Genomic DNA, 12741 nt, shown 5'->3' on the forward strand with positions numbered 1-12741 from the left:
GATCACGGTAAGGGTCAGGAGGGATCCAAGGAGCAGAACATCTTACCTGGACCCTGGACTCAGGCAGGTTGATCTTGAGAGCCACCTCCTCGCGTGCATACACATCCGGGTACTGGGTTTTGGAGAACAGGGCCTCCAGCTCCTCCAGCTGGCTCCTCGTGAATGTAGTTCGCTCCCGCCGCTGCTTTCTGGGGGCGCCTGCATATGGATGATGAAAGAACCCTCAGGTTAGCTAGGTCTGCTGGCTGAGGCCCTGAGGACCAGTGGGACGCCTGCCCAGAAGTTCTTTCTGTACATTCGTCTGCCTAAAGAAGGGGCTGTGTTTATTCCCTGACCTTGTAGCGCGGGCTCAGTTCCCAGAGGAACTGGAGATGTCTTCCAGTCACGTGTCCACTGGAGGGACCTGCTTTTAGCTTTTAGCTCTGCAAAGATTTTGTGTTTCGTTCTCATTTCTCTCCTTCTCTTCCTTCTCCTTCTCTCTCTCTCTCTCTCTCTCTCTCTCTCTCTCTCTCTCTCTCTCTCACACACACACACACACACACCCCTACTTTTGCCTTCCTATTTCTTCTCCCCTTCCCTTTCATTACAGCAGGGTTTCACCATGTAGCCCAGGCTGGCCCTGAAATCCTTGACTCTCCTACCTCAGTCTCCCAAATGGCTGGGATTACAGGCACGAACCAGTGCATCAGACTCCCCTACTGAAACTTTGTATGCACAAAGACATATTCAGTTGAAGCAAGGTGTTGTTAATAACCAAGCAAGCACTTCGGCCCATAAAAGTGATGTCTCTATGGTTCAACTTAATGTAAAAGGAAAAAAGAAAGTGGGCTAGCAAGATGGCGTGGAGCATAAAGGCAATTGTGGACAAGCCTGAAGACCTGAGTGCAGTCCCTGGGGCCCACAAAGTAGAAGGAAAAAAACAACTCCCAAAAGTCATTCTGAATTTATAAAGAAGCCTGATCTACATAGTGAGTTTCAAGCCAGCCATGGCTGCATAGTGAAAACCTGTCTCAGGAAGAAAGAAAGAAAGAAAGAAAGAAAGAAAGAAAGAAAGAAAGAAAGAAAGAAAGGAGGGAGGGAGGGAGGGAGGGAGGGAGGGAGGGAGGGAGGGAGGGAGGGAGGGAGGGAAGGAAAGAAGGAAGACAACGAGAGAGAGAAAATAAGGAGAAGAAAACTGTTAAATAGTAAGTATGGTAGTAGAGCATGATGGTTCAGGACTACAATCCCAGCCCTCTAGAGACTGAACCAGGAGACTGGTAGAACCCCTGCCTAGACTCCCCCACTGAGGGGCTGGGGTATGGCTCAGTGGTAGAACCCCTGCCTAGACTCCCCCACTGAGGGGCTGGGGTATGGCTCAGTGGTAGAACCCCTGCCTAGACTCCCCCACTGAGGGGCTGGGGTGTGGCTCAGTGGTAGAACCCCTGTCTAGAATCCCCCAGTGAGGGGCTGGGGTGTGGCTCAGTGGTAGAGCCCCTGCCTAGACTCCCCCACTGAGGGGCTGGGGTGTGGCTCAGTGGTAGAGCCCCTGCCTAGACTCCCCCACTGAGGGGCTGGGGGTGTGGCTCAGTGGTAGAGCCCCTGCCTAGAATCCCCCAGTGAGAGGCTGGAGTGTGGCTCAGTGGTAGAGCCCCTGCCTAGAATCCCCCAGTGAGGGGCTGGGGTGTGGCTCAGTGGTAGAACCCCTGTCTAGAATCCCCCAGTGAGGGGCTGGGGGTGTGGCTCAGTGGTAGAGTCCCTGCCTAGAACCCCACAGTGAGGGGCTGGGGTGTGGCTCAGTGGTAGAGCCCCTGCCTAGAATTCCCCCACCTCTCTGTGAGGGTGGTGCATGGTTCCATAGTAAAGTACCTGCCTGCAATCCACAAGGCTCTGGATTCTAGCCCAACAACCTCTAATCCAAAAAGAGGAAGCAAGAAAGAAAAGGTGGTACCATGGACACTGGAATGCTAACTTCTTTTAGAAATAAAGCTTTAATGCCTTAAACTTATGAGTAAGGAAAATAACGATTCGGGGTGACGCCCGAGTCCTCACTGCTAATGTGAGAAGAATTTTTGAGCGAGTAAAGGTTACCCCCTAAGGTGACCTGCCTACTTTGTGGGATGCCTGGGTGCGGTAGTCTGCCAAAATAAAAATAAAAAATTTAAATTTAAAAAAAAAAAAACAAGAAAGAAAGACAGCTTTACAGACAAATGGAAATCCCTACTGATTCTGTTTCCAGACCACTGCCCTTCCAATGTCATGACTATATACTCTCCTGACCCCTGGGGAACGTGTAAAAGTCCCTTGGATGCCAGGCGGTGGTGGCACATGCCTTTAATCCCAGCACTTGGGAGGCAAAGACCAGTGGATCTCTGTGAGTTCGAGGCCAGCCTGGTCTACAGAGTCAGTTCCAGGTCAGGCTCCAAAGCTACACAGAGAAACCTTGTCTCAAGAGAGAAAAAAAAAGTCCCTTGGATGCCAAATTCCTTTGCAGATAAACATAGAGCTGGTACATGGCACTACTGGCCCCTCCACCCCACAAATGCTTTTCTCCTGAGGGCAGGGAACCTCAGATCTTCCTAAAAGACAAGATGGGGGAGATAAGAAGGAGAAACACACTTACTTGAGTATGGGACAGCCTGATGCATCAGGTCCACACTGGGGCCACTGAGAGCCAAGGCATTGACTGAATAGTGAGGCCCCGGGTTCATATACGCCATCATGATCTTCAGTGACTGGGCCCCAGATCAGGGCACCTATAAGAGAAGAGGTTTTCCAACAGTCCACCCTGCACACCACCTGGGCACTGACAAGCTGATACTCACATCCTGTTTCTGGGGCTCTTCTTCGGGAACAATTTTGTCCATTAACCTATCTCTATCTATCTATCTATCTATCTATCTATCTATCATTTATCTATCTATCTCTAGCTAGCTAGCTAGCTTTTGTTTTTAGAATCCAAGTGATGTGGCACATTCATTTAATTCATTAAACACTCACAATGGAGAGACAGAGGCAAATAGATCTCTGTTAGTTCAAGGCTAGCCTGGTCTACATAATGTGTTTCAGGGTCTCACAATATAGCTTTAGCTGACCTAGAACTCAATTTGTTTGTTTGTTTGTTTCTTTTGTTTCTTTTGTTTTGTTTTTCAAGATAAGGTTTTTCTGTGGCCTTGGCTGTCACAGAACTCACTCTGTAGACCAGGCTGGCTTCAAACTCAGATCCACCAGCCTCTGCCTCCTGAGTGCTGGGATTAAAGGCATGCACCACCACCACCACCACCACCACCCAGCTCCGGAACTCAATTTGTAGACCAGGCCACAAGACCCAACTCAAAAAAAAAAAAAAAAAAAAATGGTTTTTTGTTTTGTTTTGTTTCACTGGTTTTATGCAACAGGGTCCCGTGTAGCCCAGGCTCACACTAAACTAATCAAAACTGATTTGGTATTTCTGACCCTCTTGTCTCTACCTCACAAGTGCTGGGACCATAGACATTAGCCAACACTCCAAGTGTGGGGTGAGTGTGTGTGTGTGTATAGAGGTGGAGGGGAGGCCAAAATTCAACCCCAAGATTGTCCATCAGGCCACCTCATATTTTCATTTCATTTCATTTTATTTTATTTTTGAAAGAAGTTCTTATGAAAGAGGCTCAGATTGGCCTCAAATTTACTAGGTGGCTGAGAATGACCTTGAACTCCTGATCCTCTTATCTCCACCTCCAAGGTGTTAAAATCACAGGTCATCATCACCACACCTGGATTATCTGGTGCTGGGCACTGAACCCAGGTCTTCACACATGCTAGACATGCACTCTAACTAATGAGCTACATCCCCTGAAGTGTGATCCTAATTAGTCTTATCAATAAAAACCAGGAGTCAGATATCAGGGTGAAAGCTGAAAGATCAAAGAAGCAGAGCAGCCATGGTGACTTCTTACCTCTCCAAATCCTCAGATGGATATGGAGTCCGAGGTCCTGTCTCCAGCCACCTTATACTCCTGTCTCCGCCTCCTGAGTGCTGAGATTAAAGGTGTGAGCCTCCCAAGAGCTGGAATTAAAGGTGTGAGCCACCACTGTCTGGCCTCTATGGTTAACTAGTGGCTAGCTCCACCCTCTGATCTCTTGGTAAGTTATATTGTCAGAAACACAAACAAAATACTACACAATAACTCCAGTTCCCACCTTGTTTTTGTTGTTGTTGTTGTTGTTGTTGTTTGTTTATTTGTTTGTTTGAGACAGTCTCTCTGTAGACCAGGCTGGCCTCAAACTCAGAGATCCGCCTGCCTCCCGAGTGCTGGGATTAAAGGCGTGCGCCACCACCGCCTGGCCCATGACCACTTTTTTTAAACTGGCTTCTGGAGACTAAATTCGGGTCCTCATACTTTCACAGCCAGCAGTTTGCTAAATAAGGTGTCTACTGGATCCACCCTCCATGAGACACGAAACCACTATGTAGCCCAGACTGGCCTCAAACTCAAGCAATGCTCCTGCCTCAGCATGCTGGGATGACTGTCAAAGTCACACTTAGATACTAAGTGTACATGTTACATATTCTCTTGTATGTCCAAATTATAGATAATGATAGGTTATATAAAATGTTTGTTATGTATATATTTACTATTTAATATAAAGTTTATGGACATATTTACTATATATAATGTGTATATTCCAAGGATAAAAGCCAAGGCTGTCAACATGCACATTATACCATGCTTGTTTTTAAACATGGCACTAATTTTAAACATATAATATATAGGGACCGGAGAGATGGCTCTGCAGTTAGGAGCACTGGCTGCTCTGGCAGAGGACTGGTTCCATTCCCAGCCTCTACATGGTAAATCACATCTAACTCCCTCCTCTGACCTCTGTGGGCAGGCATTGTGTGTACATGCTGCACATGGTACACTGCAGCACAGCACACATAGAAGAGGGGCAGGAGAAGAGGAGGGTGGAACTGGGGTTGGAATGTAAAATGAAAAAAAATGTAAATAAAAAAATAAGGGAAAAAATGAATTCAAAATATGAAGGAGAAGGAGAAGAAGGAGAAGGAGAAGGAGAAGAAGAGAACGCTGGAGCCGCACATCTTTAATCCCAGCATGCAGGAGACAGATCTCTGTGAGTTTGAGGTCAGACTGATCTACAGCCAGGGACAGCCAGGGCTATGTAGAGAGACCCCCATCTCTAAGAAGAAGGAGGAGGAGAGGAGAGGAAGTAGGAGAGAGGATGGAAGGGAAGGGAAGGGAACAGAAAGGAAAGGGGCTGGGAAGATGGCTAAACAGTTAAGAGCATTCATTGTTCTTCCAAAAGACCAGGTTCAGCTCCAGGCTCCCATTGGGTGTTCCACCTGTAACTTCAGCTCCAGAGTATCCTATGCCCCTGGCCTCCAAAGGCACCTGCATTCATGTGCACATACCCACAAAGCACACACACACACACACACACACACACACACACACACACACACACACACACTAATTTTTTAGTAATGAAAATATATTCTAGCCGGGCGGTGGTGGTGTCCGACTTTAATCCCAGCACTCAGGAGGCAGAGGCAGGCGGATCTCTGTGAGTTCGAGGCCAGCCTGGTCTACAGAGCTAGTCCAGGACAGGCTCCAAAGCTACAGGGAAACTTTGTCTGGGGGTGGGGGGAGGAAAGAAAATATATTCTAAAAAATCAAGGCGGGAGAGAGGGAATGCAGATTCTGGAATGTGCCTCAGGTTAAGAGCTCTTGCTACTCTTCCAGAGAACTCAAATTCAGTTCCTAGCACTTATATCAGAGAGCTCAAAAGTGCCTGTAACTTTAGCTCCAAGGGAGCCAATGCCTTCCTCTGGCCTCTGTGGGTACTCTCACTCAACTGCACACATACACAAATAACATTTTCTTTTCCGGAGCTGAGGAGCGAACCCAGGGCCTTGTGCTTGCTAGGCAAGTGCTCTACCACTGAGCTAAATCCCCAACCCCAAATAACATTTTTTAATCTGTTTGTTTGTTTGTTTGTTTGTTTTTCGAGACAGGGTTTCTCTGTGTAGTTTTGCGCCTTTCCTGGAACTCACTTTGTAGATCAGGCTGGCCTCAAACTCACAGAGATCCTCCTGCCTCTGCCTCCAAGTTTTTAATCTTAATAATAATAATATATGCTAGTACGTAGGCTGAAAAGGTGGTTCAGTAGTTAAGAACACTTGTCACACCACACAATCGTGAGGGCCTAAGTTCAAATCCAGCACCCGAGTTTAAAAGCTCAGCTTGCTGGATGTAGTAATGCATGACTTAAATCCTGGCACTTGGGCTGGAGAGATGGCTCAGCAGTTAAGAGCACTGGCTGCTCTTCCAGGGGTCCTGAGTCCAATTCCCAGCAACCACATGGTGGCTCACAACCATCCTTCTTTGGGTGTGCATGAAAACAGAGCACTCATATACATAAAATAAATAAATATTTTTAAAAATAAATAAATCTCAGCACTCAGGACGCAGAGGCTGGCGAATCTCCCAGTTCAAGGATAGCTCCATCTACCAAGTGAGTTCCAGGACAGCCACAGCTACAGAGAGGGACTCTTCCCCCATCAAAAAAGGAGGGAGGGGCCCACGAATTCCTCTAACACTAAGGCTGTGAGAGGCAGACACAAGAGGATCACCAGGGCTTGCTGACTACCAGCCCAGATCCAGGCTCAGTGAGAGACCCAGTCTCAATAATGTGGACAGTGATAGAGAGGGACAGCTGGTGTCCCCACGGGTGTGCACACCTCTTTATACACATGAACATAAACCACACACATACACACACACAAAAAAAAAAAAAAAGAAAGAAAGAAAGAAAAACAGAGCCAGTATCAAGATCATGATGGGGAAACCTACAGAGGCAACCAAACCAAACTAGTGGGAACTCATAAAATTTAGACCACCAGCTGTGAAGCCTGCATGAGACTGGACTAGGCCCTCTGCATAAGTGAGACAGTTGTATAGCTTGATCTGCTTTAGGGGCCCCCTGCTGTAGGATCAGAATCCATCCCTGGTGCATGAGCTGACTTTTTGGAGCCCACTACCTATGGTGGGACACCTCAGACAGCCTTGATGCAGGAGGAGGGGCTTGGACCTGCCTCTACAGAACACACCAGGCTCTGCTGATTCCCCATGGGAGGACTTATCTGGTTGAAAGATAGAATGGGGGGTGGGGAGGGGAGAGAGGGGGATCTGTGGTTGGTAAGTAAAATGAATTAAAAAATTCCTTAGTAAAAAAATAAATTAAACCAGGCGGTGGTGGCGCACGCCTGTAATCCCAGCACTTGGGAGGCAGAGCCAGGCGGATCTCTGTGAGTTCGAGGCCAGCCTGGGCTATGGAGCTCATCCAGGAAAGGCTCCAAAGCTACAGAGAACCCCTGCCTCGAAAAACCCAAATAAATAAATAAATAAATAAATAAATAAATAAATAAATAAGGCCAGTGAGATGATCTGGTGAGCAAAGGCACCTGCTGGCGAGCCAGGCAACCTGAGTTGGTCCCCCAGTACCCACAAGGTAGAGCAGTGGTTCTCAACCATCCTAATGCTTCGGCCCTTTAACACAGTTCTTCACATTGTGGCGACCCCCGACCATAATGAACTATAATTTTGCTACTCTTAGGAATCATAATGTAAATATATGATATGCAAGACAGCAGATATGCAACACCTGTGAAAGGGTCTTTCCCTACCCTTCCCAAAGGGGTCACAACCCACAGGATGAGAACTGCTGTGTAGGGGAGAACTGACTCCTACATATTGTTCTCTGACCTCTGACCTCTAGCCAGACCACCCTGCTAACACACTGTTGGACCCTCCTCCCTTTCTCTCTAGGTGTGGAGACTTACCCACATCTGTTGTCCCAGCATCCAAGAAGCTGAGGCCAGAGGATTGACTCAAATTTGTGGCCAGCCTGGGATTCATAGCAGACCCTGTCCTGTCTCAGAAATGACAACAGGAGGCTGGGGGTGTGGGTCAGCTGGCACAGTGCTTGCCTCGAATGTACAAAGCCTTAGGTTCGACCCCCAACATCGAATAATCTGGACAGGGTGACACACACCTGTAATTCTAGAGCTCAGAAGATGGAGGCTGGAGGATGGAGGACATTCTAGGCTACTTATCATGTTGGAGGCCACCTTGGCATACATGAGAGCCTGTCTCAAAAGTGAGGGGATACTGAAGAAATGGCTAAGCAGATAAGAGTGCTTACTGCAAAGCATGAGGGGCTGAGTTCACATTCACAGTAACCATGTAAAGAGCCAGCCATGGCTGCATGTGTTGTAACTATAGCATCAGAAAGGGCAGAGACAGGTGGATCCCAAGAGCTGGCTACAAGACAGCCTAGTCAAATTGTCCAGCTTCCAGCACAGTAAAAAACCTTGTCTCAAGGTAATAAGGCAGAGGTCGATGGAGGAAAATATTGATGTTATCCTCTGGCCTCCATACATGAAGGCAGATATATACTTATGTGCATACATCACACACACACCAAACACACTCCAGAAGAATCCCAGCACTCTGGAGATGGAAGTAGAAGTATCCAAAGTTCAAGGTCATCCTCAGCTATATAGCAAATCCAAAGCCAGCCTGGGCTACAAAAGACTGTTTTATAAATAAATAAATGAGTGAATGAATGAATTGATGAATAAATAAATAAATAAATAAATAAATAAATAAATAAATAAATAGTTGGGTGTGGTAGCTCACACCTTTAATCTCAGCACTCGGGAGGCAGAGGCAGGTGAATCTCTGAGTTTGAGGCCAGCTTGGTCTACAGAGCAAGTTCCAGGACAGCAAGGGCCGTTACACAGATACAAACCTTGTTTCAAAAAACCAAACCAATAAATAAATAAATAGAAAAAAAAAAGATGCCAAATATTGCACTATTAGCTGAATTTTGCTGTTTCTGGGAAATTTTTTATTACTTTCTTTTTGTTTAATATTATGTATATGGGTTTTTTTCTGTATGTGTGTCTATGTACCATATGCATGTGTCAGCAGAAGCCAGAAGTGGGTGTTGGGTCCCCTGGAAATTGAATTACAGACAGTTGTGAGCCATCATGTGGATGCTGGGAATTGAACCCCAGTCCTCTGGAAGAGTAGCCAGTGCTCTTATCCACTGAACCATCTAGCCCCCTACTTTTTATTTTTTTAAGATAGGGTCTCTCTAAGACATAGTCTACGTATCCCTGGCTAACCTAGAACTCACTTTTTAGACCAGGCTGGCCACCAATTCACAGAGATCTGCCTGCCTCTAACTCTTGAGCACTAAGATTGAAGGCATCCACTACTGTACCCTGCTACATGTCTCTATAATTTCTTTGAATGACCACAGCCCCTAGAAAAGCTGCTTCAGCCATCAAGGCAAAACATGTTGCTAATATTGATCTTTTCCTTCAAAAATACATATAAATAAATAAATATAAAACATAGACAACTATAACTTGAATTCTCAAAAAAAAAATTAGCCATGCTCTCAACTTCAAAGAAAAAATTTCAGTTTACTGTATTGAGCTGGCATTGAACAGAAATTAACAGCCACATGTGAGCAAATAACCTTGAGGAACATGCTAATGCTTACCTTTTGCCTGAGCTACAGCCCCAGCCCATGTTTTTGCCAATAAGCAACCTAACAGGACAGGCATCCATCTAGTCAACAGTAAAATCACAACCCAGTGCCAAGCAGTGGGAAGAAACTAGGGTTCTCCAGGGCTAGATGACCTCTCCACTGGTAGGTGCACAGATGGAAAGGGAATCCTGGGGCCACAAGATGGCTCTTCACAAAGGGTCTTGCCCCGAGCCTAAAAACCTGAGTTTGAGCCAAGCAATGGTGGCACATGCCCTTAATCCCAGGAGGCAGAGCCAGGCGGATCTCTGAGTTCAAGACCAGCCTGGTCTACCAAGTGAGTTCCAGGACAGCCAGAGAGACACAAAGAAACCCTCTCTTGAAAAAACAAACAAAACTGAATTTGATCCCTGGGATCTACATGGTGGAGGGAGAGAACTAACTCTTGCAAATTGTCTGAAGGGGAGTCAGGAGACACAAGTACACACGTACACGTGCACACACACACACACACACACACACACACACACACACACACAGTATATATGTGTAAGTGCTTTAAAAACAGAGAAAAATTCTAAAGACTTAAAGAAAATATAAATGGGTGTAGTAGTGCACAAAGATCAGGAATTCAAGACCAATCTCAGTTAGATAACAAGTTCAAAGCCACCCTGCACTCCATAAGACTCCATCTCAAAATAAAATAAAGGGGGAGGGGGACTGGGGAGACAGTTCACTGGGTAAAGCATATCCTATGCATACATTAGGATCTGAATTCAGCTCCCCAGCACCCAGATAAAAGCTGTGTGCAAAGATTTGTATATGCAACCCCAGTGTCAGGGGAGCAAAGACAAACATATCCACAGGGCTCACTGGCAGACTAGCCTTGGCTCAACAGGGAAGTCCACATTTAGTGAGAGACTTTGTCTAAAGTGGGCTGGGTGTGGTGGTGAACACCTTTAATCCTAGCACTGGGGTGGCAGAGGCAGGGGCAGAAGAATTCCTTAAGATCAAGGCCAGCCTGGTCTACACAGAGAGTACTAAAAAAAAAAAAAAAAAAAAAAGTAGAAGTGGAGAGTATTTAGGAAGACACCCAACATGTCAATCTCTGGATTCCACAGTCACTCTCTCGCATACATTACAAACTTTGCACACATACATACACACACACAATCACACATCAGGGTTGTGTGCTAAGATGGAACATTCCATCTCTGAACGTCCTCAGAGTATTAAATCCATTCACCCTTAAGCCACTCCTGGATTGGAACTGGTCCCCACCTATAACCTCAACTCCCTCCTGCTGTGTCCTGACTATCCTGCTTCCCCCACATGGCTGTTGGAATCTCTACCCTGTGTTAATTGTTCAGAAAACATCACAGATCCATCTTCGAGTCAAACTACACCATGCTCTGAAAACATAGCTGAGACTAAAATGCCCTTCTTTCTCCTCTCTCTCTCTCTCTCTCTCTCTCTCTCTCTCTCTCTCTCTCTCCCTCTCTCTTCCTCTCCCTCTTCTCTTCCTCGGTTCGCTCAGCCTCTCCAGCAAAGACTCACCTTTGGAAAGAAGAAATGAGGACTCTCCTGGTAGCCCAGGTCCTGGAGGGTGTCATCAGACCACAGAGACTGGGGAAATAGTGCCCCTCGCATAGGGCGACTTTAAGCCTAAACGGAGAGTGATGTCATCTACTGTGGCCTGGATCTCGAAGGGTAATCCCAGCCAAGATGGGGGACTGACTAGGCAACAGGAGGTGACATTGGCTGGGGGAAGGGCACCGTCTGCTTAATCCCACCCCGCCACCACCCCCACAGTGACATCTTGGCAATTAGGGTTGATGAGGAAGGGAGGGAAAGCCCAATTCCTGCCTGCAACCAGGATCCGCCACTCCTCAGGGAAGTCTTTCCTTAGCTCTGACTAGTGTCCCTCAAGCTTCAGCTACTCTCTGGAAAGAAATGTCTACAAACTGGGTGGTGGTGGTGGAGGCATACACCTTTGAGGTTGAGACAGGTGGATCTCAGTGAGTTCGAGGCCAGCCTGGGCTACACAGTGAGTTCCAGGACAGCCAGGAATGTTACAGAGAAAAAACATTTTGTTTTGTCTCAAAAAAAAAAACAAAAACAAACAAAGAAATGTCTTCAAAAGCACAGAAATGAGTTTACAGTGCTCCTAGGAGACTGAGAAGTGAGAGAGGCACAGGGCTTTCAGGATTATTCTCTGAAGCCCAGGCTAGCTTTGAACTTGTAAGTCCCCTGTCTTGGCTGGAATAGCTGGGTGACTTGTTCAAAAGTAGTTCCTCATGGTTCTCCTTTTTTCTGCCCTGCTCCCTTCTCTCTCCCATCTTTGCCTTGGTCTCATTAGACCAAGGAAGTTCCTTCCTCTTCCTTCTCACTCCCTGCTCTTTGGTTTGGGTCTCCTGTGACTCGGTTTCTTCTCTCTTGGGACCTCAGGCTCCACAAATCTCCTTATCAGACTGGTTTCCCTCCATTCTCCCTCTCCCTCTCTCTCTCTCTCTCTCTCTCTCTCTCTCTCTCTCTCTCTCTCTCTCTCTCTCTCTCTCTCCATGGCTGTCCCTCTGCTGCTCTGTGTCTTCTCTATTGTCTCTAATCTCTGTCTTAATCTGTCTGTCTCTGTCTCTCTATCTAAATCACTACTTCTAGGTCCCTCTCTGGGTCTCTCCATGTCTTTATCTGTGTCTCTACATCTGTCAGTCTCCCTGTCTCTGTCAGACCCCTCTAAGTCTCTCGTAGCTGTGTCTCTGGCTGTCTGTCTGTGTCTCTGTTTCTGCTATGTCTCTGTGTCTCTGTTTCTGTCTTTTTCTCCCGAGCTTTCTCTCGGTCTTTTTGTCTCTCACTGTCTCTGTATACCTCTGACTCTGCCTCTCTCTGTCTGTTTTGTTTAGACTTGTTTATTTATTTTTATTGTACGTCTATGGGTAGTGTGTCTGCACACCCTGTTAGTGCACCGTCCCTAAAGAGGCCAGAAGAGGGCATCAGATCACCTGAAACTGGAATTACAGAAGATTGTAAACCACCGTTAGATACTGGTACTAGAACCCGGGTCCTGGAGTTGGGGATTTAGCTCAGTGGTAGAGCACTTGCCTAGCAAGCTCAAAGCCCTGGGTTTGGTCCTCAGCTCCGGACACACACACACACACACACACACACACACACACACACACACACACACACACACACACACGACAA

The 12741-nt window shown here is 46.7% G+C and overlaps 1 non-coding gene across 1 annotated transcript; it reads left to right on the forward strand.

Annotated features, from left to right (window-relative positions):
* Nucleotides 1-1970: 1970 nt before the first annotated feature.
* LOC118576984 lies at nucleotides 1971-2121 on the forward strand. Its single transcript, XR_004944157.1, has one exon. It is a non-coding gene; the product is annotated as a U12 minor spliceosomal RNA (small nuclear RNA).
* Nucleotides 2122-12741: the final 10620 nt, after the last annotated feature.

The sequence above is a fragment of the Onychomys torridus genome, chromosome 1, assembly GCF_903995425.1.
Source record: "Onychomys torridus chromosome 1, mOncTor1.1, whole genome shotgun sequence".
NCBI lineage: Eukaryota > Metazoa > Chordata > Mammalia > Rodentia > Cricetidae > Onychomys > Onychomys torridus.